The sequence below is a fragment of the Pan paniscus genome, chromosome Y, assembly GCF_029289425.2.
Source record: "Pan paniscus chromosome Y, NHGRI_mPanPan1-v2.0_pri, whole genome shotgun sequence".
NCBI lineage: Eukaryota > Metazoa > Chordata > Mammalia > Primates > Hominidae > Pan > Pan paniscus.
In genome coordinates this window covers 27,502,669-27,528,143 of record NC_073273.2, presented here as the reverse complement: position 1 = coordinate 27,528,143, position 25,475 = coordinate 27,502,669, and the positions used below count along the sequence as shown (strand labels likewise).

The 25,475-nt window shown below is 48.2% G+C and overlaps 3 pseudogenes; all 3 read left to right on the top strand.

Annotated features, from left to right (window-relative positions):
* Positions 1-994: 994 nt before the first annotated feature.
* On the top strand, positions 995-4,299 carry LOC129395643 (proline-rich protein 2-like; annotated as a pseudogene).
* Positions 4,300-5,957: 1,658 nt separating this feature from the next.
* LOC129395644 (cell division cycle protein 27 homolog) lies at positions 5,958-7,020 on the top strand (annotated as a pseudogene).
* On the top strand, positions 6,683-23,728 carry LOC130541187 (cell division cycle protein 27 homolog; annotated as a pseudogene).
* Positions 23,729-25,475: the final 1,747 nt, after the last annotated feature.

The window sequence follows — 25,475 nt, the reverse complement described above, 5'->3', positions numbered from 1 at the left end:
CTCTAGTGGCACAATACGAATGCCCCCAGCCGTCCCTCTTAATCATGGCCTCAGTCCTGAAAACCAACAAAAAAGAACCGAGGTTCTATTCCATCTTTCCTAGCTGAGATATCTAGGTGGCTCGGGCCTGCTTTGAACACTCTAACTTTTTCAAAGTAAACGCTTTGGGCCACGGGACACTCAGCTAAGAGCATCGAGGGGGTGCTGAGAGGCAAGGGGCGGGGACGGGCCATGGCTAGCCTGCCCACCCACTCCCAAGATCTAACTACGGGCTTTTAAACAACTTTAATATATGCTATTGGAGCTGGAATTACTGTGGCTGCTGGCTCCAGACTTGCCCTCCAATGGATCCTCCTAAAGGATTTAAAGTAGACTCATTTCAATTACAGGGCCTCGAAAGAGTCCTGTATTGTTATTTTTCATCACTACCTCCCCGGGTCGGGAGTGGGTAATTTTTGCACCTGCTGCCTTCCTTGAATGTGGTAGCTGTTTCTCAGGCTCCCTCTTCAGAGTCGAACTCTGATTCCCCATCACCCATGGTCACCGTGGTAGGCACAGCAACTACCATCGAAAGTTGATAAGGCAGATTTTCGAATGGGTCGTCGCTGCCACTGGGGGCATGCCATTGGCCTGAGGTTATCTAGAGTCACAAAAGCTGGTGGCACCTGACCCTCCGGCCGGGGCTGGAGAGGGGCTGACTGGGTTGGTTTTGATCTGATAAATACACGCATCTTCCCCGCGAAGGAGGTCAGCGCCCTTTGGCATGTATTAGCTTTAGAATTACCACAGTTTTCCAATTAGGAGAGGAGCGAGTGACCAAAAGAACCATAACTGATTTAATGAGCCATTCACAGTTTCACGGACCGGCCCTGCCTACTTAGACATGTATGGCTTAATCTTTGAGACAAGCATATGGTGCTGGTAGGATCAACCATGTAAGTAGAAAGCGGCCTCCGGGCCTCAGGAGGATGAGCCCGGAGTCCAGGTCATGAGGATGGGCATGGCAGGGCAGGCAACGGGGTATGTGGGAGGGAGGGAAGCAAGGCGGGGCGGTGGGAGGGGGGCGGTGGCGCGGCGAACCGGACATCCCATACACCCACATGACACATCCCCGACCTGATCACCACTCCCAACCCTTCGCACCAACGTGCGAGGAGGCAGACCGCCCAACCCGTGCGTGGCAGCTGTGAGGGACCAGCAGCCGCTCGTGCACGGCGGGCACGGGGCGGCCCCGATGTTTGGGCAGCGAACCAGAGGCGGACTGTAGTGCCCAGGGTCTCACCACCAGCGGCCTCCGAGCACGAAGGCGACCCTGCGCGGTACCAGGAGCGGTCGACTGGCCTTCGGCGGGCCCGCGGCTCCCCCATCGCCGCCGCCGTCACGGCCAGCCCCCGGAACCCTCTTTCCTGCACGCGGCGCAGGCCGACTCCAAACCCTCCGGGCGCCCACCAGACCCACGCGGGGAGCCGCCGACCTGGTCCCGAAGGCGCGCACCCGGGGACACGAACAAAGGGCCAACCAGTGGCCCCCGGCAGCGCCCCACAAGGCGGAGCCGGGTTTGGTCCCAGACGGGGCAACCACAGCCTAAGCGGGTGAGCCGCTCAGGGAGAGAGGATCCGCAGGTGGGGTGGGGGGCACAGACAGGAAAGACCAGGGACCGCGAGGGCAAGGTCACCCGGGAGCCCACAGAGGGGCGGCTCGGGGAGAAACCTCAGGCATGGCCGGGCCACCAGGAAAACGCGGCCATGGGATCCCACCGCCACCGACACGAGGGAGGTCCCTCGGCACTCCGCCTAGGACGCCAGATGGCCCTCGGCACCCACCGAGACCCGCCTCACGAGCCCTGGTTCCCGCCATCGGGACCCCAAAGCGACCTCAGCCACAAACCCAACGCCAGGGCCACGTTGCTCATTTCTCGTCCATCCTCCGACCCGGTCAAGCTCCGGGAGACCGGCGTGGCCCCCACTTGGGATGCTTCCTAGGGCCAGGTGGCCCAACCCCGTACCACGCAAACACGGTCATCCGCACTGGTCGCTGCTCCCCAGGGGAGCGGGCGGAGAGCCGGCTCACAGTGGAGCGGGTCATGCGCCGGACGGAATGCCAGGCACAGCCACCGCTTGCGCAGCCTCCCAACCGCTAGGACGCCGGCACCGACCGGCGGGATCCTCCCCCGTCTGGAAATGGGGAGGTGGGGGCTACACAGTAGGCGACGAGCCGCCCTCGGTCCCCACCGCGGAAGCCGGTGGAACCCTCCATCTCCCCCCCTCACCCCGTCGAGGGGGAAGCCGAGGAGGGTTCTCTGCAAGCGAGTCGCTATGGCAGCGCTACCATAACGCAGAGAGAGGCGGCAGGCCGGGGGATCCCGTACCCCAAATGCACACCTCTCAGATCGCTACAGAAGGCTTTCTCACTGAGGGTGGGTCACACTCCCTACCCCCAGTCGCCCCTCGTCAGGCCCGCAGAGGTGCTCAGGGACGCCTGGGGAAGGGAGGGGGCCTGCATACCAGGTAAATTCTGCGTGTGGGAACCTTCAGCCTTCGCGGTCTGGGCGGGGGTCCTGGCCAATGCGCGTGCGCGCAATCCCGCAAGGGCCCCCCAGCCCCCCGTCCACCGCCTCCTTTCTCCCAGGCAAAGCACCTCCAAGTAAACCCACACACAACCTGTCGGAGGCAGAACGGTAGCCCCTCGGCGGCCGGCCGGCGCACGCGTCGCCTGCCCAAGCCCACCGCGATCGTTCACACAGCCGGCGCGCACCCACCAGAGGGGAGCACTGGACCTGAGTTTGCCAGACCAGGCGGAGCCCTTCCCTGCATGGGAGGGGCACGTCTCCCTCTACCGCCTCAACCCCCACACCAACGAGCTCCCTTAGGACCCACTTGCAGACACCGCGGCGGTGACTGGAGGACGGGGCGCTGGGGGTGGGAACCACACACCACCGCTGGGCCTCAGGCACCTGAGGGATAAGCTGGAGGTGGGAAGGGGGAGCCGGGCGCGGTAGGCTCACGCCTGTCATCCCCGCCCTTTGGGAGCAAGGGAAGGTGGATCCCTCGATCCGGAGCCCTGGCAACATGGTGAAACCTTGTATTTTGTCTCTAAAAAAATACAAAAACTACCTGGTTTCCTAACCTGGACACAAGTTAATAAATAGATAAATAGGCCGGTCGCGGTGGCTCACGCCTGTAATGCCAGCACTTTGGGAGGCCGAGGCAGGCGGATCACGGAGGTCAAGAGATAGAGACCATCCTGGCTACCACAAGAACCCCGTCTCTACTCAAAATACAAAAAATTAGCCAGCTGTGGTGGCGGGCGCCTGTAGTCCCAGCTTCTTGGGAGGCTGAGACAGGAGAATGGCATGAACCCAGGAGGCAGAGCTTGCAGTGAGCCGACATCACGCCACTGCACTCCAGTCTGGGCAAGAGAGCGAGACTCCATCTCAAAAAATAATAAGAAAAATGAATAGATTAAAATTGAAAATTTAAAAAAAAAAAAACGTAGCCGGGCGGGTGCAATTGTTCACTCCTGTCATCCCAGCCCTTTGGGAGGCCAAGGTGGGCAGATCACCTGAGGTTGCCAGTTTGAGACCCGCATGACCCACATAGAGAAATGCCGTCTCTACTAACAATACAAAATCAGCCGGGTGTGGTAACACATGCCTGTAATCCCAGCTACTCAGGAGACTGAAGCAGGAGAATTGCTTGAACACGGCAGGAGGAGGTTGCGGTGAGCCATGACGGTGCTGTTACACCCCAGCGTGGGCAACAAGAGTGAAACTCTGTCCAAAAATAAAATAAAATAAGTGCTGTATTCTGTAATTTTTACTTCCTACCCTGAGAAGAACATAATACAGCTGTTGTCTTTCCGCCTGCCTGCCGGCCGGCCTGTGACAGGGCCTCACTCTGTCTTTTGCCGAGACTGGAGTGCAGTGACACCATTATGGCTCACTCACTGCAGCCTCAAGGTCCTCAGGGTTAGGCAATTCCTCAAGGGATCCTACAGCCTCAGCCTCCCAAAATGTTGGGAGTACAGACGTGAGCCACCAGCACCCTGCCTGAGTTAATACATCTGGTCTCATTACATCTTAACCACACACTCATGAAGAACTCAAGTCAAGAGACAGTCTGTAAGAGACTCTCAGCATTCTCTTCTGAAAGCAGTGAGGTGGATGGCGGCCCTTGTCCTGAGCTCCTGGGGTTTTAGGTGACCATGCATAGAGGAGAGATTTCCAGTGTTTCCAGAAAGGCACGAGCCACAGTCACTGGGGCATCCAAGCACGAGATGGGGTTTCTGACAGCGATGTAAGGGCCAGGAAGGGCCAGAATCTGCCAAGGCCCATGTCCCAGGCTGGGGTCGATGGAACCCAAGGTAGAGGGAGTCGGCAGTCCGCACAGAGAGAGCTCCAACCCTAGGCCCCACTATGCAGACCGAATCAGAAGGAAGAGAGTCCTTCATCCTACATGCCACATCCCTCCACTGAACTTGGGAGTGCATCCATTTTCCAAATATGAGGTGACTCTCGCTTTGCAATGGATCACAAGGGGCCGGGCTTCCCAGAGTCGGCAGGGTAAAGAAGTCATTCTGGCTTGGCCTCCCCCATCCCCTGGTAACTGGTGAGTTTATTTATTATTATTATTATTATTATTATTATTATTATTATTATTATTATTATACTTTAAATTTTAGGGGACATGCGCACAATGTGCAGGTTAGTTACATATGTATACATGTGCCATGCTGGTGTGCTACACCCATTAACTTGTCATCTAGCACTACATATTATCTCCTAATGCTATCCCTGCCCCCTCCCCCACCCCACAACAGTTCCCAGAGTGTGATGTTCCCCTTCCTGTGTCCATGTGTTCTCATTGTTCAATACCCACCTATGAGTGAGAACATGTGGTGTTTGGTTTTTTGTCCTTGTGATAGTTTACTGAGAATGATGATTTCCAATTTCATCCATGTCCCTACAAAGGACATGAACTCATCATTTTTTATGGCTGCATAGTATTCCATGGTGTATACGTGTCACATTTTCTTAATCCAGTCTATCATTGTTGGACATTTGAATTGGTTCCAAGACTTTGCTATTGTGAATAGTGCCACAATAAATATACATGTGCATGTGTCTTTATAGCAGCATGATTTATAGTCCTTTGGGTATATACCCAGTAATACGATCGCTGGGTCAAATGGTATTTCTAGTTCTAGATCCCTTTTCCATCCCCATCAAGCTACCAATGACTTTCTTCACAGAATTGGAAAAAGCTACTTTAAAGTTCATATGGGACCAAAAAAGAGCCTGAATCTCCAAGTCAATCCTAAGCCAAAAGAGCAAAGCTGGAGGCATCACACTACCTGACTTCAGACTATTCTACAAGGCTACAGTAACCAAAACAGCATGGTACTGGTACCAAAACAGAGATATAGATCAATGGAACAGAACAGAGCCCCCAGAAATAATGCCACAAATCTACAACTATCTGATCTTTGACAAACCTGAGAAAAACAAGCAATGGGGAAAGGATTCCCTATTTAATAAATGGCGCTGGGAAAACTGGCTAGCCATATGTAGAAAGCTGAAACTGGATCCCTTCCTTACACCTTATACAAAAATCAATGCAAGATGGATTAAAGACTTAAATGTTAGACCTGAAACCATAAAAACCCTAGAAGAAAACCTAGGTATTACCATTCAGGACATAGGCCTGGGCAAGGACTTCATGTCTAAAACACCAAAAGCAATGGCAACAAAAGCCAAAATTGACAAATGTGATCTAATTAAACTAAAGAGCTTCTGTACAGCAAAAGAAACTACCATCAGAGTGAACAGGCAACCCACAAAACTGGTGAGTTTAAATGAGCCCAGGCTGGCCGGGCCGGAGCCGCTATTGGGGGGAGGGTGGTGGGAGGGGTGGAAGGGGTACCTGAGGCACTGCAGAAATTGGGTCTGAGCCTCGAGGATGACGGTGCTGCAGGAACCCCTCCAGCCTGCTACATGGCAAGCACTAAACCACTATGCTTACCAAGATGGGGTTTTCCCCGCAGAATGCCTTTATGCAGAAGTACACTCAGAAGAAGCCTTGTTTTTACTGGCTACCTGTTCTTACTACCCAGGAAAGGCCTATAACACATATAGTCTCTTCAAAGTACACAGTTTTCCTACACTGCAATGCAAATACCTGCTTGCAAAATGTTGTGTTGATCTCAGCAAGCTTGCAGAAGGGGAACAAATCTTATCTGGTGGAGTGTTCCATAAGCAGAAAAGCCATGATGATATTGTTACCAAGTTTGGTGATTCAGCTTGCTTTCCCCTTCCATTGTTGGGACATGTATATTGCAAGACAGATCAGCTTGTCAAAGGATCAGAATACTACCAAAAGTGCCTTAGTTTAAATCCTTTCCTCTGGTATCCCTTGAATCATTATGTGAAATAGATGAAAAGCCAGATCCTGACCAAACATTTAAATTCACATCTTTACAGAACTTTAGCAACTGTCTGCCCAACTCTTGCACAACACAAGTACCTAATCATAGTTTATGTCACAAACAGTCTGAGACCTTTCTTACGGAAACACCCCAGGACACAACTGAATTAAACAGATTGAATTTAGAATCTCCCAATTCAAAGTATTCCTTGAATACAGATTCCCCAGTGTCTTCCATTGATTCAGCTGTAATTTCACGTGATACTGTCCAACTGGGAACAGGAACTTCCATATTATCAAACAGGTTCAAAATAAACCAAAAACTGGTCGAAGTTTATTAAGAGGACCAGCAGCTCTTAGTCCATTAACCCCAAGTTTTGGGATTTTGCCATTAGAAACCCCAAGTCCTTGAGATGGATCCTATTTCCAAAACTACACTGATACACCTTCTGTAATTGATGTGCCATCCACCGGAGCCCCTTCAAAAAAGTCGGTTGCCAGAATTGGCCAAACTGGAGCAAAATCTGTCTTCTCACAGAGTGGAAATAGCCGAGAGGTAACTCCAATTCTTTCACAAACGGGAAGTCCTGGTCCATAAACAAGTACAACACCTCAGGTATTGAGCCCCACTATGACATCTCCCCCAAATGCACTGCATCAAAAAAGTTCACAAGTCTTTACTAGTGACAGTTCCACAACCAAGAAGAATAGGAAGAAATTAAAAATGAAGTTTCCACCTAAAATCCCAAACAGAAAAACAAAAAGTAAAACAAATAAAGGAGGAATAACTCAGCCTCATATAAATGACAGCCTGGAAATTACAAAATTGGACTCTTCCATCAATTCAGAAGGGAAAATATCCACAATCACACCTGAGATTCAGGTATTAATCTACAAAAAGCAGCAGCAGAAGGCTTGATGAGGCTTCTTCCTGAAAAGGGGAAAGGTTATTTAGCTTTGTGTTCATACCACTGCAAAGAAGCTATAAATATTTTGAGCCATCTACCTTCTCACCACTACAATTCTGGTTGGGTACTGTGCCAAATTGGAAGGGTCTATTTTGAACTTTCAGAGTACATGCAAGCTGAAAGAATATTCTCAGAGGTTAGAAGGATTGAGGATTATAGAGTCAAAGCCATGGAAATCTACTCTACAACACTTTGGCATCTTCAAAAACATGTTGCTCTTTCAGTTCTGTCAAAAGACTTAACAGACATGGATAAAAATTCACCAGAGGCCTGGTGTGCTGCAGGGAACTGTTTTAGTCTGCAACAGGAACACGATATTGCAATTAAATTCCTCCAGAGAGCTATCCAAGTGGATCCAAATTATGCTTATGCCTATACTCTATTAGGGCATGAGTTTGTCTTAACTGAAGAATGGACAAAGCATTAGCTTGTTTTTGAAATACTATCAGAGTCAATCCTAGACATTATAATATATGGTAAGTGGTAATGAAGTGTAAAGACAAAGTCTTGTTGATGGTGCTGGTAGTCAATAATTTTTCTTGTTAGATAGCTCTTTATTTTCCTGAATTTGGTTAATAATACTTAGGGGTGATACATACTGTTCAATAACTTCAAACTAACATGTTTTCTTATGAAATGAATGTCTTTAGCAAACTCTTAATTTAACTAATGATAATAGAATACCAGATCCTTACACTCAACAGTTTCAGTCTTCTACCAAACTTTTGCAGATACCATAGTTGGGTTTTGTTTGTTTGCTTGTTTAGTTTCGTTAATTGATTTGCTACTTTCTCTTCGAACACATAAATGGTGATTGGGACAAAAAGTGCTTGGGAAATTGGAAAGGAATAGCATAATTCACTTACTGGGTAATAGAAAAAAACCCTGAAAAAAATCACTAGTTGCTGCTTTTTGACAGTGTTCCAGTTTATTGAGTTACTATTAAGAACTTAGTGTACCCTTTTATTTAGCAGTATCTCTGTTTTACTTTTTTGTACTTGGGTATAAGTAGACACATCGGAAATTACTACCAGGTCATATTGTTATCAACTGAATAACATGAAAAATTTTGGTCCTACTTCTGCCTCAACACCATACTTACTGTTGACATTTATTGTATTTTTCTGGACTGACTTAAAAGTTTAAATATCAAGAGAATGTCAGGCACAGTGGCTCATGCCTGTCATCCCAGCACTTTGGGAGGCCGAGGCAGGTGGCTCACAAGGTCAAGAGATTGAGACCATCCTGGCCAACATGGTGAAACCCCGTCTCTATTAAAAGTATAAAAATTAGCTGGGCATGGTGGCAGATGCCTGTAGTCTCAGCTACTCGGGAGGCTGAGGCAGGAGAATCGCTTGAACCCAGGAAGTGGATGTTGCAGTGAGCCAAGATTACGCCATTGCACTCCAGCTTGTGCCACAGAGTGAGACGCTGTCTCAAGAAAAAAAAAATACAATAAAATACAATAAAATAAATAAATAAATAAATATCAAGAGAAAGTATAATTCTGAAGTCATAACTCTGTGGTAGTTTTTGTCAGATAGGGTTATCTTTGGAGTTAATTATTATAGCAGTGGTTTATCACTTGATTTCCTTCTAAATCTGAAGCATTATATTACTAAAACATTTTTTGATTTGTGAATATGTTGTTTAATGGATTCTATCTCATTTTACAGTAGTAGTTGCAGTGCCTGAAAGGTTGCCAAAAAAAAAGTGCTAGCTTTTGCTGACCAATGTAACAACCAACTTGCCAATACTGCCTTCTCTTCCAATAGCTATGTTCTCCATAATATTTTAAGAACTCAGTTCTTCATAAGACTTGTGTTGTTTTTTATTTTTTCTCAAGTCTGGTTGATCCTTGTCTTGTTCTTTTTTAAATGTGTATTGTCTGTTCAGCTATTTTGCAAGAGCCACATTCTTAAAAAACTTAACCATATCAAAAATTGTGTTTAAAGGAGGATTATTCAGATCGGCAAGCTTTTACTAGGAGAAGTTTAAATGCTGACTTATTTAGGTAACTCTAAATACTGAGCAACTTTATTCTAACTACAAAATAGATAGACTTTCTTTTGTTTTCACTTTCACTATCATTATCACCGTGTTTAATACCTTTTCTCCATCTATAACACAATTATAACGATACACAAAGCCACTCAAATAAAGCAGATATATTTTGCTTAAAAAAAAAAAGAAGTCATGATGTGACACACAATGAGGTGTGACTCGAATCTATAATCTCCAGTGAAAACCGATGAAACAGGGTCAAACCCCATGTCTACTAAAAATAAAAAAATGAGTCGGGCATGGTGGCGCTGAGGCAGAAGAATCGCTGGAACCCAGGAGGCAGAGGTTGCAGTGAGCTGAGATCACGCCACTGCACTCCAGCCGGGGGGGACAGAACAAGACTCCATCTCAGAAACAAACAAACACACAAAGACAATAAAGGTGTTTAACTCAATGTGTCAGGCTCAGGTCTCTTGACAGGATACATCCAGCACCTGGGGAAACGTCGAGGGGTGTGGTGGAATCTATTCTGTGGCCTCAAGGAAGGGTTTGAGAGATAGCCCCGCAAACGTGATGGCCTAAGGAAGCCCCTCCGTCCAAGAAGCGATATTCATTTGCATCCTGTAGCCACCCACGAGGGAGAATCAGGCTTTCTACAGACCCCCCACCCCCCACCCCACCCCACCGCACCCCTCTGCCTAGTGAAATGAGCTCTCCCTCCGTCAGGCTCTATTCGCGCCAAGTGGTTTTGTAACCTCCAGCGTGTGTGCCTGGGTTGCAGGATGGGGTGAGGCCGGCTGTGGACAAAGAAGGCGATAAAGCGGCGGTGTCCCACGGGTGCCCGGGACGTGGGACGTGAGTGGGGTGGCCAGAGCCTAGGGAACTCATCGCCTGTCAGGACGCCTCCCCTCCTGGTCCCCTCTCTGACCTATGCTCCACATCTTTGCAGTTCAGTGGGGACCTTGTGGGTGGAAGTCGCCATCCCTTTGGACTTTAGCCGAGGATGGCCAGGCTCCCAAGAGTCTCCCCGGAGTCGGGTCCTTGGGCAGGCTCACAAGGATGCTGACAGTGATGATGATGGTGATGTAAGTTGGAGGCCTTGGGCCAATGCAGAGGTATCCGTTTGACCTCAGTGGGAGAAGTCAGCTTTGCGGAGTCCCGTGCTTCCTTCCAGAGACTCATCCAGCACTAGCAAGCATGGTCCCAAGGATCCCAGCTCCCAGCAGAGCCACTTTTGTTCACACAGGATCCTGGGCAAGAAAGTTCTCAGCACGTTTAGGCCTCCTAGCCAAAAAGCCAAAGCTACGTCTGGGATTTTTTTCAAAGGGCCAGTGGTTCCACAATGGGCTGTGGGTAGTTGTGGAAATGGAGAGAAGTGTTTGCAGATACACATTTGAGACAGAACGGACAGGGCTTGGTCACAGGTCATGTAGGACACGAGCAGATGCACATTGAGAAAACCCTCCCAGCATCCTAGGTGAACAGAGGTATGCCTTTTTGAGACAGTCGAGGGAGAGGCAACCCCAGATTTTAAGGTTGGATCTTTATTAATATGTAGTATCTATGAGGTTTCCAAGTCAAGAAATCAACTTGCCAGTTCTGTACAGCATTCTGTAGGGAGATCATATCTGGGATGCCTAAAGTTAAGAATTCAGGCCATGGTAATGGATTAGATTAGATGTACTTGAACTTATTTTGCAAAGAAAGAGAGGGTGGGAGATAGCAAGAGCCAGAGAGTGAGCAAGAAAGAGAGAGACAGAGACTGAGAGAGACAGACAGAGAGATACAAAGATACACAAAGAGAAAAAGAGAGAGAGACAGACAGATAAAGACACAGAGAAAGACAGAGATGGACAGAGAGAGAAACAGAAAGAGAGATAGAGACAGAAAGAGAGAGAGACAGACAGAGACAGAGACAGACAGACAGACAGGAAGACCGACAGGCAGAGAAAGAGAGTAAGACAGAAGGCAGACACACACACAAAGAGAGAGAGACAGAGACAGATGGAGAAACAGAGAGAAAGAAAGAGACAGACAGAGAGAGAGAAAGAGACAGAGAAAGACAGAGACAGACAGAGGGAGAGAGAGAGACAGAAAGAGAGAGACAGAGACAGAGAGAGAAACAGACAAGGAGAGAGAGAGACAGACAGACAGGCAGAGAAAGTAAGACAGAAGACAGACACAGAGAGAGAGACAGGGAGAGAGAGAGAGACAGAGAGACAGAGACAGAGAAACAGACAGGCAAAGAGAGAGAGAGAAAAAAAACAAGAGAGAAAAAAACAGGGAGAGAGAGAGACAGACAGACAGGGAGAGAGAGCAAGAGAGAGAGACCAACAGACAGACAGACAGGCAAAGAAAGAGAATAAGACAGAAGACAGACACAGTGAGAGAGACAGAGACAGCGAGATAGGAAAGAGAGATACAGACAGACAAAGAGACAGACAGACAAAGACAGAGATGGACAGAGAGAGACAGAGAGAAACAAAGAGAGAGAGAGAGACAGGCAGGCAGAGAAAGAGAGTAAGATAGAAGACAGACACAGTGAGAGAGACAGGCAGAGAGAGACAGATAAAGACAGAGAGAAAGAAAGAGAGAGACAGACAGAGATGGAGGGAGAGAGACCGAGAGAAACAGACAGAAAGAGAGACAGAGACAGAGATGGAGAGAAACAGACACGGAGAGAGAGAGACAGTGAAAGACAGACAAACAGAGAGAGAGAGACAGACAGGCAGGCAGAGAAAGGGAGTAAGACAGAAGACAGACACAGTGAGAGAGACAGGCAGAGAGAGAGAGAGAGAGAAATAGGCAGAGAGAGAGAGACAGAGAGAGAGAGAAGACAGAGAAAGAGAGAGACAGAGACAGAGAGACAGAGAGAGGAGGAGGAAGGGCGTGCTCAGGAAATAATTACACATATTTTATAATGCTTTTGATCCCGTAAACAGTGGCTGGGGTGGTCTTTGAAAACAACAGCAACAACAGCAACAAGAGCAGCAGCAGCAGCAAGAGCAGCCGCAGCATTCACTTACGGATTTCCAGAAAATAAGATGCTCTGAAGTATAGTAAATATCAACCGGCTCTCACTACACGTTGAGAGATTCACAAAAGCGCTAGTTAACAACAGGAGAAAACAGCAGCTAACATGTCTTGGGGAAAATATATGTCCTCCTGAAAATTGGGGATTTCTACTTCATCTGAAAAGAAATACATACGAAAAAGGAAAAACACAAAAAAAACAAAACAACAAACACGGACCAAGGCACCGTCCCTGGAAATCTTAAGTGAGCAAAGTATTAGTTTTCAGAAAGCGTTTCAATTCTGGGCAAATACTAAGAAGGTCCAGACTAGAGCTGTGACACCATTCCCATTGTGAAACTATGCCGGCGGGAGGGCGAGAAACTAAAACATCATGATAAAAAGTGATTGAGACCCAGCCAGGGTGAAGCTTTCCTAGGGAGGGAGGCCTGAAGAAGGAAGCTGGGGAAAACCCCAAAACTGCAGACCTGCCCGCTTGCCCACGCGGGTCAAGGGCTATGCCATCGGCCCAAGCTGTCTCTGGGGAAGTGGGACCGTGCCACCCCCATCTTCAAAAACCATGGCCACTGAGTGAGGCCTGACGCTCACCGTTGCAAATGTCAGCCTAGCAAGAATGAGATCTCTGGCAAGGGGTGGGAGAAGGGGAGAGAAGAGGGAGGCGCACCTGGGTGGCTCTGGAAGGTTTCCAAGCAGGGTGTTGGGAGGCGGGGGGTAGGGGTTTTGGGGGGAACCCACCTAACTGATTCACTAAATGAAGGTAAAGGGACATAGGTAGTGGGGGGAGCCAGGCGGCGACTTGAAAATTAAACTGACCCCTCCTAAAACCCAAGTAGAAGAGTCAATGCGCATGAAAGAAACCAACACACATAGAAAACTAAAGCGCTAATCAAAGAAAAATAGGGCCCCCGCCAGGGCAGAGGTTCCCTAGGCAACCAGGTAGAGAGGGAGGGGCCTCCAGAAGGGAGAGAGAGAAACCCGTTGCCCCAGGCTCGGTGAAGTCCGGGAGACCTCCCTCTGTGTCACCTCGACTTTCAATAACAGTGGCCACTAAGTGATGCCCGAAGACAACCGATGCCTGCAAGTGTCAGTCAGCACGGAAAAGAATGCATTTATTTATTTATTTATTTATTTATTTATTTATTTATTTATTTATTTATTTAGAGATAGAGTCTCACTCACTCTACAGCCCGGGCTGTAGTGCAGTGGCGCGATCTCGGCTCACTGCAGCCTCTGCCTCCCAGGTTCAAGCGATTCTCCTGCCTCAGCCTCCCGAGTAGCTGGCATTACAGGCACCTGCCCCACCGCGCCCGACTCAATTTAATATTTTTAGTAGAGACGGGGTTTTGCTGTGTTGGCAAGGCTGGTCTCGAACTCCCAACCTCAGGTGATCCACCCGCCTCGGCCTCCCAAACTGCTGGGATGACAGACGTGAGCCACCGCGCCTGGCCTTAAACGTGTATTTCTCAGTCGAGGAGCTTATCAGGGAAATACAAGAAGTAGGGACGCCACACATGACAGAGAGAAAAGTTGGAAAATGCCCCTTCCATCCAAGTGAGGATCCGGCCTCGACCTCCCAAAATCATGCACCGAGTGGCGAAGCCTAGCAAGGCCTGTCTGTCTAGATTCCTCTCGGCCTCTCTAAGCAGGTGCTTCTCACTTTCTTGGAAGGGGCAGGGCCCTCCCCAGCACGGGGGCTCTGACAGACTGACAGAGAAAGAGACAGACATAGAAAGACAGAGATGGACAGAGAGAGACAGAGAGAAACAGAAAGAAAGAGAGAGATACAGAGACAGAGAGAGAAACAGACAGTCAGGGAGGGAGAGAGACAGAGAGAGAGAGACAAACAGAGAGAAATAAACAGAAACAGAGAGAGAGACAGAGAAAGAGAGAGAAACAGACACACAGAGACAGACAGAGACAGACAGAGAGAAACAGAAAGAGAGAGAGATGGAGAGAGAGAGAGAGAAAGGGAGGGAGAGAGAGAGACAAACAGAAAGGCAGAGAAAGATTAAGACAGAAGACAGACACAGTGAGAGAGACAGGCAGAGAAAGAGAGAGACAGACAGAGAGAAAGAGAGACAGAGAAAGACAGAGATGGACAGAGAAAAACAGAAAGAGAGAGAGATAGAGAAAGAGAGAGAAACAGACAGGGAGGGAGAGAGACAGAGAGAGAGAGACAGGCAGGCAGAGAGACAGAGACAGAGAGAAACAGACAGAAAGAGAGAGACGGAGCGAGTGAGAGATAGAGAGAGAAACAGAAAGAGAGGGGGAGAGAGAGACAGACAGACAGACAGAGAAGGAGAGTAAGACAGAAGACAGACACAGTGAGAGAGACAGGCAGAGGGAGAGAGAGACAGAGAGAAAGAAAGAGAGAGACAAACAGAGAAAGAGACAGACAAAGATGGACAGAGAGAAACAGCAAGAGAGAGAGAGACGGAGAGAGAGAGAGAGAGACAGACAGGGAGAGAAAGAGAGTAAGACAGAAGATAGGCACAGAGAGAGAGAGAAAGAGAGAGAAAGAAAGAGAGAGACAGTCTGGGTGTGGTGGCTCACTCCTGTCATCCCAGCACTTTGGGAGGCCAAGGCGGGCGGAACACGAGCTCAGAAGATTGGAGATCGAGACTATCCTGGCTAACACGGTGAAATCCCGTCTCTACTAAAAATACAAAAAATTAGCCGGGCTTGGTGGCGGGAGCCTATAGTCCCAGCTACTCCGGAGGCTGAGGCAGGAGAATAGCGTGAACCTGGGAGGTGGAGCTTGCAGTGAGCCAAGATGGCGCCACTGTACTCCTGCCTGGGTGACACAGTGAGACTCCCTCTGAAAAAAAAAAAGAAAAAGAAAGAGAGAGACAGACAGACAGAGGAAGAGAGGAAGAGATAGAGAGAAACAGACAGAGAGAGAGACAGAGAGAGAGAGAGAGGGAAACGGAAAGGCAGGGAGGGAGAAAGAGAGAAAGAGAGAGACAGGCAGAGGAAGAGAGTAAGGCAGAAGACAGACAGTGAGAGAGACAGGCAGAGAGAGACAGACAGAGACAGAGAGAAAGAGGGAGACAGAGAGAGATGGAGAGAGAGACAGAGAGAAACAGAAAGAGTGAGAGACAGAGAGAGAGTGAGAGAGAGAGACAGAAAGGGAGGGAGAGGGACAGACAAAGAGAGAGACAGAAGGGTAGAGAAAGAGAGTAAGACAGAAGATAGGCACAGAGAGACAGAGACAGAGAGAAACAGAGACAGACAGAGAGAGACAGAGAGAAACAGACAGAAAGAGAGAGACAGAGAGAGAGAGAAACAGACAGGGAGGGGGAGAGAGAGAGACAGACAGGCAGAGAAAGAGAGTTAGAAGACAGACACCATGAGACAGGCAGAGAGAGACAGAGATAGAGAGAAAGAAAGAGACAGACAGATAGACAGAGAAAGAGACAGATAGAGAAAGACAGAGATGGACAGAGAGACAGAGAGAAATACACAGAAAGAGAGGTCCTGGCCCAGTAGCAATACAGTGTCTTTTCTTTCATTTTCTCTTTCTTTTCTGGTTTTCTTTTCTTTTCTTTTTTCTTTTCTTTCCTTTCCTTTCCTTTCCTTTTCTTTTCTTTCTTTCTTTTTTACATTTATTTATTTATGTGTTTGGAGACCAAGTCTCACTCTGTCACCCAGGCTGTAGTGCAGTGGCGCCATCCCGGGTTACTGCAACATCTGCCTTCCAGATTCAAGCTATTCTCCCACCTCAACCTCCTGAGTAGCTGGGATTACAGCTGTCTGCCCCACTGCGCCCAGCTCAGTTTCTTATTTTCAGTAGAGACAGGATTTCCCCATGTTGTCTAGGTTGGTCTTGAACTCCTGACCTCGTGAAACACCCACCTCGGCCTCCCAAAGTGCTGGGATGACAGACGTGTGCCACTGTGTTCAGTGTACAGCGCCATTTCTTAGAAATCACTCATGGGAACACACACTTATATGTCATGTGTAGAGATTTTATTTATTTATTTATTTATTTATTTATTTATTTATTTATTTATTTTATTTTATTTTATTTTGCACCAGAAGGTGGGGGGACAGAGTTTCGGTCTTGCTGCCCAGGCTAGAGTGCAATGGCATAGGGGACTCAAGGAGTCAACCTAAGGCAGAGAAGACACGTCATTCTGAGTGTAAGGGCCACAGCGAAAAGTGTAAGGGCCCGTGCTTTTAAAGGCTGAAATCCCGGCAGCTCAGGCCTGCCGTCCCAGCACTTTGGGAGGCCCAGGAGGGTGGATCGCTTGAGGTCAGGAGTTCAATACCAACGTGGCCAACATGAAGAAACCCCGTCTCTACTAAAAACAGAAAAATTAGCCGGCTGTCGTGGTGCACACCTGTAATCCCAGCTACAGAAGAAGAATCATTGGAACCTGGGAAGCAGAGGTTTCAGTGAGCCGAGAGAGTGCCACTGCACCACAGCCTGGGTAACAGAGCAAGAGAAACTCAGTCAAAAAAAAAAGAAAAGAAGGAAAAAAAAAAAAAAGAAGAGGCCCAAATACTGCATTGTCGCTGAATGTTCCCCCAAAAGGCCGGAAACCCCCTGACTCAGGTCCAGGAGGTGGTGTTTCGTTTCACTTCTCTCTCTCTTTCCCTCTCTCCCTCTCTCTGTCTCTCCCTTCTCTCTCTTTCTCCCCTAACTTTCATTTCTTATTCAAACATACATGTGCAAGATTGTTACATAGGTAAACTTCTGACGGGGGTGTTCAGTGTGCAGATGAATTCATCAGCCGGATACTCAGCACAGGGCTCAACAGTTTTCATGGTTTTTTTTGTTTGTTTGTTTTTTCCTGAAGCTGTCTCTCCTTCCACCCTTCCTCCCTCAAGTAGGCTCCCGCGTCTCTGGTCCCCCTGGTTCTGCCCACGCAGAACTCTCATCTATAAGTTCCCACTTATGGATGAGAACATGTGGTATTTAGCTAATTGTTGCTTTCATCTTCGGTGGTGGCGGTGAAAGAGGAATGACACTAAATAGACCCTTAGGACTCTCCCCTCCATTCCCACCCCATAGCCCCTTCCCACACACACCCTCATTCCTGCACCCCCTCCTCAAATGCAGGAAAGGAAGAAAGACAAATTAAAGTAAGAGGTAAGCCTCCAAGGCGGTGGAGTCAGGGGATCTCAAAGGGTGAGCAAGGGATGGGGGTCGGGGGATGTCTTGGCTGAGCTTGCAACAATAGGGGACCGAGTTTCCAGCCCCACCACACCCGCTAATCCTCAGCAGCAGCCAGCCACTGGGTGGGGTTGTGCCGGTAACAGCTTCTGAATGGAGAGAAGCCCAAGGCGATGGAAGGCATCAGCTCCAACTCCAGGAAGGAAATAAGGCTTTGTGCATTTGAATGGGGCTTTAGAAGGCGGTGCTGCGGCTTCCAAAGTGATGCCCCTTGCCTCGCCTCGCCTGGACCAGAGAGAGACTCCGTCTCAAAATCAATCAATCAATCAATCAATCAATAATAAAAAAATTCATCAATGGAAGAAAGAAAGAAAGAAAAGAAAGAAAGAAAGAAAGTAAGAAAGAAAGAAAGAAAGAAAGAAAGAAAGAAAGAAAGAAAGAATTAGTACAGCGGTCATGGTCTTGAATCATTCCCCAGAGTCCAGGTGCAGTGGCTCATGCCTACCACGCCAGCACTTTGAGACACTGGTTCAGGAGGGTTGCAACAAAATGATGAGACCCTGTCTGTGGAAAAACATAAAAATGAAGGCCAGGTGCAGTGGCTCACGCCTGCCATTCCAGCACTTTGGGAGGCCGAGGAGGGCGGATCACCTCAGGTTGGGAGTTCGAGACCAGCCTGACCAACATGGAGAAGCCCCGCCTCTACTAACAATACATAATCAGGCAGACGTGGTGGCATATGCCTGCAATCCCAGCTACTCAGGAGGCTGACGCAGGAGAATCGCTTGAACTTGGGAGGCAGAGGTTGCTGTGGGCCAAGATCGTGCCATTGCACTCCAGTCTGGGCAACAAAAGTGAAACTCTGTCTCAGGAAAATAAATAAATAAATAAATAAAAATGATCTGGGCACAGTGGCACCTGCCTGTGGTCCCAGGTACTCTACTCTGGAGGCTGAGGTGGGAGGATCACTTGAGTCCAGGAGCATCCATGCTGCAGTGAGTGAGTTATGATGGCACCACTCCCAGGGCGACAGAGCGAGACGCTGTCTCTAAATCAGTCAATCAATCAATCAGATCACTGGAAGGTGCTGTGTCTTACTTTCAAAGGGTGTCTCTTTAGGCCAAGCAGGCATGGTGCCTCACACCAGTAATCCCAGCATTTTGGGAGGCCGAGGTGGGAGGAAAGAAGGAAGGGAGGAAGGGAGGAAGGGAGAAAAGAAGGAAGGTAGGAGGCAGTCAGTCAGGCAGGAAAGAAAGAAAAAGGAAAGAAAGAAAGAGAGAAAGAAAGAAAAAGATAGAAAGAAAGAAAGAAAGAAGAGAGAAGAAAAAAGAAGAGAGAAAAGAAAATAGAAAATGGGGAGGGGCATATCTCCTTGACTGGTAACTACCCAGGATACAGCTGACTGAAGCCTTGACCTGTGGGGCCTCAAGTGATCTTCTCCTTATCTCAGCCTCCTGAGTATCTGCGACTACAGGTGGGTATCAGCACACAAAACTCATCTTATAACAATATTGTGATTATTATTGAGACAGAGTCTCGCTTTGTCTCAATAATTGCCATGGCACGATCTCAGCTCACTGCAATCTCGGCACCCCTGGTTCAAGCAACTCGCCCGCCTCAGTCTCCTGAGTAGTTGTGATTACAAGCTTATGCCACCAGGCCTGGCTAATTGTTCTATATTTCATCAAGATGGGGTTTTGCCATGTTGGCCAGTCTGGTCTTGAACTCCTGGCCTCAAGTGATCCACCCGCCTTGGCCTCCCAAAGTGCTGGGATGACAGGCGGGAGACACTGTGCCCAGCCCAGATAATCTTTTTAATAATTTGTAGAGAAGAGGTTTCGTCAGCTGCTGGGTAGAGCCTGGGGTGGGTTTTCCTCAGACTGCATACTGTGAAAAGGGTAAATTAGTGTGGTTTGTGAACTAGATGTGGAAATTGCCTGTGTGTGTGTGTGTGTGTGTGTGTGTGTGTGTGTGTGTGTGTGTGTGAGAAAGAGAGAGAGAGAGAGAGATCAATCCCACCGTGAGGACCTGGAAATGGTGTTTGATTTGGGTCCCTGTCTAGTCACCTCTCTGTTTCTAGATGACTGAGGATTCCACAAATGAAGTTCAGAATATCTATTGAGCTGTTTCTCCCTCTCATGCATCTCATCTGTGTGGTGGAGAAAGGGAAGAAAAGAGGTTCTGATGGGAAGTTGTCTTCATGCCTGAGGAAGCTGAAGGCAGGCTGACGGAAAGGAGGGCATCCTATGTGACATTTCCATACCTGGGCACCCTTTACAATGCTGGGGCTGCCAGTCCACCATGTACGTCAACCAACCCCCAAGAACAGCACAGTCCGGGGTGATCCAGTCCATCCCATCCGGCCCACCCGGGGCATCTGGTGGAAGTCTTCATTGGAGGATTCAAAAGCAGTGTCAACGTGGTTCCCTTGGGGTCGCCAGGCAAAGGCCAGCCAGAGGAGGGTGGCGGGACGTGAAGGGGGGCGGGACATCAGCCTCAGAGCTCCCTGGAAGGTGGCAGGCAGCTGATGGGGGACCCTGAGCCAGAGACATCTGGCAGGTTATAGATCTGGAAGCCGCATCTGTCCTCTCGCATATCTCTCCCATGGAAAATCCCATGGCGGCGGTGGGAGCCTTGGCTGGGGGAGAAGTGGGGACAAGGCGGAGAGGGAAGGAGGCCCTAGGGAGGATTTAGCAACAAAAGCCCACCCAGCCAAGCTCCCTCCCTCCTATCGGGTCCAAGGTACACACTGGGAGGTGGCAAGAGAAAAGTTCACCCCTTGCTTTTTGTCTTTCTCTTTATTTTTTTATCTTTTTAATTTTACAAGAGATGCTCATTTCAACAACTAGATGGTGGATGTGATGGGAGAAGTTTCTAGGCCAGGAGTTTGAGAACAGCCTGAGCAACTGAGCAACACAAGTAGGAGAGCCCAGCTGAAAAAAATGTAAAAAAGAAGGAGGAGGAGGATGAAGAAAGAAAAGAAAAGAGAAGAAAAGAAGAGAAGAGAAAAGAAAAGAAAAAAGAAAAACAACCACCAAGAAAGTTAAAATTCTCCAATGGTACAGGCACAAAAAAGAGCAATTTCACATCTTTTCCCACAACATGGATAGAGCTGGAAGCAAGTATGTACTCAGTGAACTGCCTTCTGCTTACAAGTGGGAGGTAAACAGTGGGTACGCACATGGTCATCAAGATGGAAATAACAGACACTCCAAAAGGGAGGAGGAGGGTAGGAAGGGGACGAGGAATGAATAAATCACCCGTCGGAGACAACGTTCACCACGTGGGTATTGGATACACTGGAGGTCCACTTCTACAACTGGAGGCAGTAGTATGCCGATCTAACAAACAAGCACGTACACCCCCTGAGTCTGTAAAATACCAGAACAAGGACGACAGGACCACCAGCAGCAGCAGCAACAACAACAACAAAACAGAAGCTGGAACACAAAACCACCACCACCACCAGAATCACCAGTTGGGGGTTGGGGGAGGGTGGCCATGCTCAAGGCCCTCAGGCTGAGTCCCCTCGGGTTTAAAAAAGAAAACAGCAGACTCATTCCTGTCTGTAGGCAGGAAACATCCAATCAAAGTTCTCCATTGCTAGAAAGGGAAGTAGAATAAGGAGAAGGGCTTATTGATCTTCTTGTGATCTATCGAGACCATACATGTAGTAAAAAATTAAATTCAAACAGCAATACTTTCTACACTGTTCAAAAGCATCGAAGATCGGACGCACCACACTCCATGGGGCTTGTGCCACTAGAAAGAAAAGGCAGGCCAGGCGCGGTGGCTCACGCCTGTCATCCCAGCACTTTAGGAGGCCGAGGCGGGCAGATCACGAGGTCAGCAGATCGAGACCATCCTGGCTAACATGGTGAAACCCGGTCTCTACTAAAAATACAAAAAATTAGCCGGGCCTGGTTTGGGCACCTGTAGTCCCAGCTATTCATTAGGCTGAGGCAGGAGGATGGCGTGAAACCAGGAGGCAGAGCTTGCAGTGAGCCGAGATAGCCACTGCACTCTGGCCTGAGCGAAAGAGTGAGACTCCGTCTCAAAAAAAAAAAAAAAAAAAAAAAAGCCAGGCATAGTGCTGCATGCCTGTAGTCCCAGCTACTCAGGAAGCTGTGGTAGAACAGTCACTTGACCCAGCAGTTTGAGGCTGCAGTGAGCTATGATCATGCCACTGCACTCTGGCCTGGGTGACAGAGTGAAACCCCATCTCAAAACAAAGAACAACCAAAAACCTACAAGCATACTCAGAGATAGTGTGGGTTTGGTTCCAGACAACCACAATAAGGCAAATGTTGCAATCAAGTTAGTCACATAAACATTTTGTTTCCCAGTGCTTATAAAAGTTATGCTTAAACTATGTTGTAGTGTAATGAGTATTTAATAATTATTAATTAATTAATTAGTAATCACATTATGTCTAAAAAACTGTGTACATACCTTAACTTAAAATACCTTATTGCTGAAAAATACTAATGAATATCTGAGCTTTACCAAGTCATAATCTTTTTGCTGGTGAGTGAAGGGGTGGCCTACCCCTCCCGACTTGTGGGTATTTCTAGTCAGGTGGGATGAGAGACTGAGAAAAGAATTAAGACACAGAGACAAAGTATAGAGAAACAACAGTAGGCCCAGGGGACTGGCGCTCTGCATACCAAGGACCTGCACCAGCACCGGCCTCTGAGATCCCTGAGTTTTTATTGGTTATTATTTTTATTATTTCAGCAAAAAGGAATGTAGTAGGAGAGCAGGGTGATAATAAGGAGAAGGTCAGCAAAAAACATATGAGCAAAAAAATCTATGTCATAATTAAGTTCAAGGGAAGGGACTATGACTGGACGTGCATGTAAGCCAGATTTATGTTTCTTTCCACCCAAACATCTCAGTGGAGTAAAGAATAACAAACCAGCATTACTGCAAACATGTGTCACCTCCCACAATAGGGCGGTGTTTCTCCTATCTCAGAATTGAACAAATGTACAATTGGGTTTTATACTGAGACATTCAATTCCCAGGGGCAGCGAGCAGACAGTGGCCTTCCTCTATCTCAACTGCAAGAGGCTTTCCTGTTTTACTAATCCACCTCAGCACAGACCCTTAACGGGGGTCAGGCTGGGGGACAGTCAGGTCTTTCTCATCCCATGAGGTCATATTTCAGACTATCACATGGGGAGAAAACTTAGACAATACCCTGCTTTCAAGGGCAGAGGTCTCTGCGGCTTTCTGCAGTGCATTGTGCCCCTCGTTTGTTGAGACTAGAGAATGGCGATGACTTTTACCAAGTGTACTGCTTGTAAACATTTTGTTAACAAGGCACATCCTGCACAGCCCTAGATCCCTTAAACCTTGATTTCATACAACATATGTTTTTGTGAGCTCCAGGTTGGGTCAAAGTGGCTGGGGCAAAGTGGCACAACCTTTCCTAGATCCGGCGCCACTGGGGGAGCTGAAGGACGTGGAAGAGCCCGCTCCGCTAGAACCATTCCTCAGCCAGGAAGAACACTTGGCTGTGCTGGAGGAGCTTTAGGACGCGGGGTTGGGGCGGGGTAGGGGCAGTGCGGTGGCCTCTGTTTTGCGGTGAACCTCTCACTGGATATGGAGAGGCGTGTCTTCCCTTCCAACTGACCTGCCTAGGATCCCTGAGTTCCAGGTCCCATGAGAGACTCCACTCAGAGGCGGGCTGCCATTCTTTTCTGAGCATCCCGGGGATCCCAGGGCCTGTCCAGGTACTGGGAGGCGGACTGTCTACTGCTCATGCGCGGGTTAGCAGGCAGCAGCCTAGGTTTTCTAACTAGCCTAGGTAGAGCTCTCATCCCTTCCCTCTTGCCCCCCACCTCGTTCTTCAGTGGGGCGGGCGGAGACCTCCATCCCGGGAAACACTGGCACGGGCAGATGCCAGGCCTTCTCTTCCTTCCGTGTCTCGAAACCTCTGCCTCCCCTCCCCACCGTCAATAGCCTACCCTTGCCCCGCCAGCTTCCTCGGCATCACCGTGGAGCGCCTGACAGCTAAATGCAGACCAGAGACCCCGCCCAAGCCGGGGTGCTGCCCTTTCTACGCGGGAGAGAATTCAGGCAGAGATGGAGAGGTGAACGGAGACAGAGAGGGAGGGAGAGATGGAGGGAGGAAAGAACGGATGGACCGAGGGGCCTTGGAAAGGATGGAGGGATAGAAGGAAGGAGAGAGGGAAGGAGGGAGGGAAGGAGGAAGGGAGGAACTGAGGGAGGGACAGAGGGAAAGAGGGAGGGAGGGAGCAAGAAACAGAGAGAGGAAGGCAGAGAGAAAAGCAGTCTTCTGCCTCCAGGACCAGCAGGATCTCGCACTCCGGAAAATGTTGGGTGCCCAGTGCAGGCTAAGTGCTCGACCCACAGCTGCGTCGGCCTGTGGGGCTCTCACTGGCCCTCTGGATCGCCAGCCTGGGTTAGAATTTCCTTTCCCAAGGAATGAGGGAATTGCCCAGAGAGCAATGAGCCGAGACTCGGGTGATTGTCCATTTTTCATCCACATGGTTCACAGATGAGATAGCCCCACGTTGAGCCCCACGTTGAGCCCCACGCGAGGTGGATAGTCCCATCCACACAGGAGTCACATTCTGGCCGACTGAAGCGTGGTTTCGGGTTCCACATTCCTTTGCCTTCTGCAAGGGGGCCTGTTGCTCATGCGTCTCTGGCCCCCAAAGCGTGACCATGTTGATTGTTTGTTTCCCGAGCTCTGTGGGGACACAGAAACCTCCAGAGAAGTGTGGAAAAGCAGCATCGTGTCTTCACTCTCCTTTCCAGTTTCCTGTTGGGAAACAGGCCATAGTGGAGACTCCCCATGTTGCAGGAAACAGGAATCCATCGTCAGGCCGTGATGCACCAGACGTTTCTTTTCTCTGTAGATTCGCTTTCGTTTTCTACATGAAAATGAACGAGATCCACAGGGAATCAGAAAAGGATTTATAGCACACAAGTCTTCACTACTGTTACATTCCACTTTGAAATCACTCTGAGGTGAAACAACAATTTTCCAAGATTTAAAGAAAAACAGATTTTATAAAAGGGATTCTTTTATTCACTCAATACATCATTTATGTTACTGACAGTAACAAGTGATAGTTTTTCCACTATAATTTGCTCTGATGAAATAAATAATTCTTTTAATTCCTAACAAATGCTACATTTTCAGACTAAAGGAATTGTCAGTAGTCATTCTTTCTTCTTGATCTAAGTTATTTGTCTCTAAAATATGTCAAGTAAGCTTTTAAAGATTCAGGGAGGGGCAGTTTCAAGATTTTTTCTCTCAGTAAATTTTGAGGTGGCTCCTCTGGCTTCATCGCTTCACTGTGATCTTTTTCTTCCTCTTCTTTACTATCTTCTTCCATTTTTTCATCCTCCTCACTGTCTAGAGGCTGAGGAATAAGCTGATTACCCACAAATACGTGTGGTAATTCTCTGTTTAACTCTCTTTCTTTTCCTTTTGGGTGGAGCCCTTTGAGGAATACCCTTGGCCTGCATCTCATCATTTATGAAATTTCTAAGTGTGTGTCCAATGTAAATATGAGCCATGTCCTGTAGATTCCTGACAGTGATTCCTTACAGATTTGTAGTGGTGAGGGTTAGATTTAATTTTATATAAGGTTTGAATAATTGTTAAGCTTATGTAACCTGATCTGAATTTGCACTTCCTCTATGAAAACTTCATTTATCTAATAAGGAAATCAAATGCTTTGTAGACCTATTTATCTTACTTTTGTTGCAATCACTGTTGTTGGGTTGCTGTATATATATTCCAGGCGATATATGAGTGTGATAACAATACAAAATATTGAATAATTTAGCTTTTAAAAATCCCACAAATTTTATGAAATTTAACAGCCCTTCTACTTTTGCTTTTGAATCTCTTGCCAAAAGACATGAATAAAATATCTGCTTCTCTCA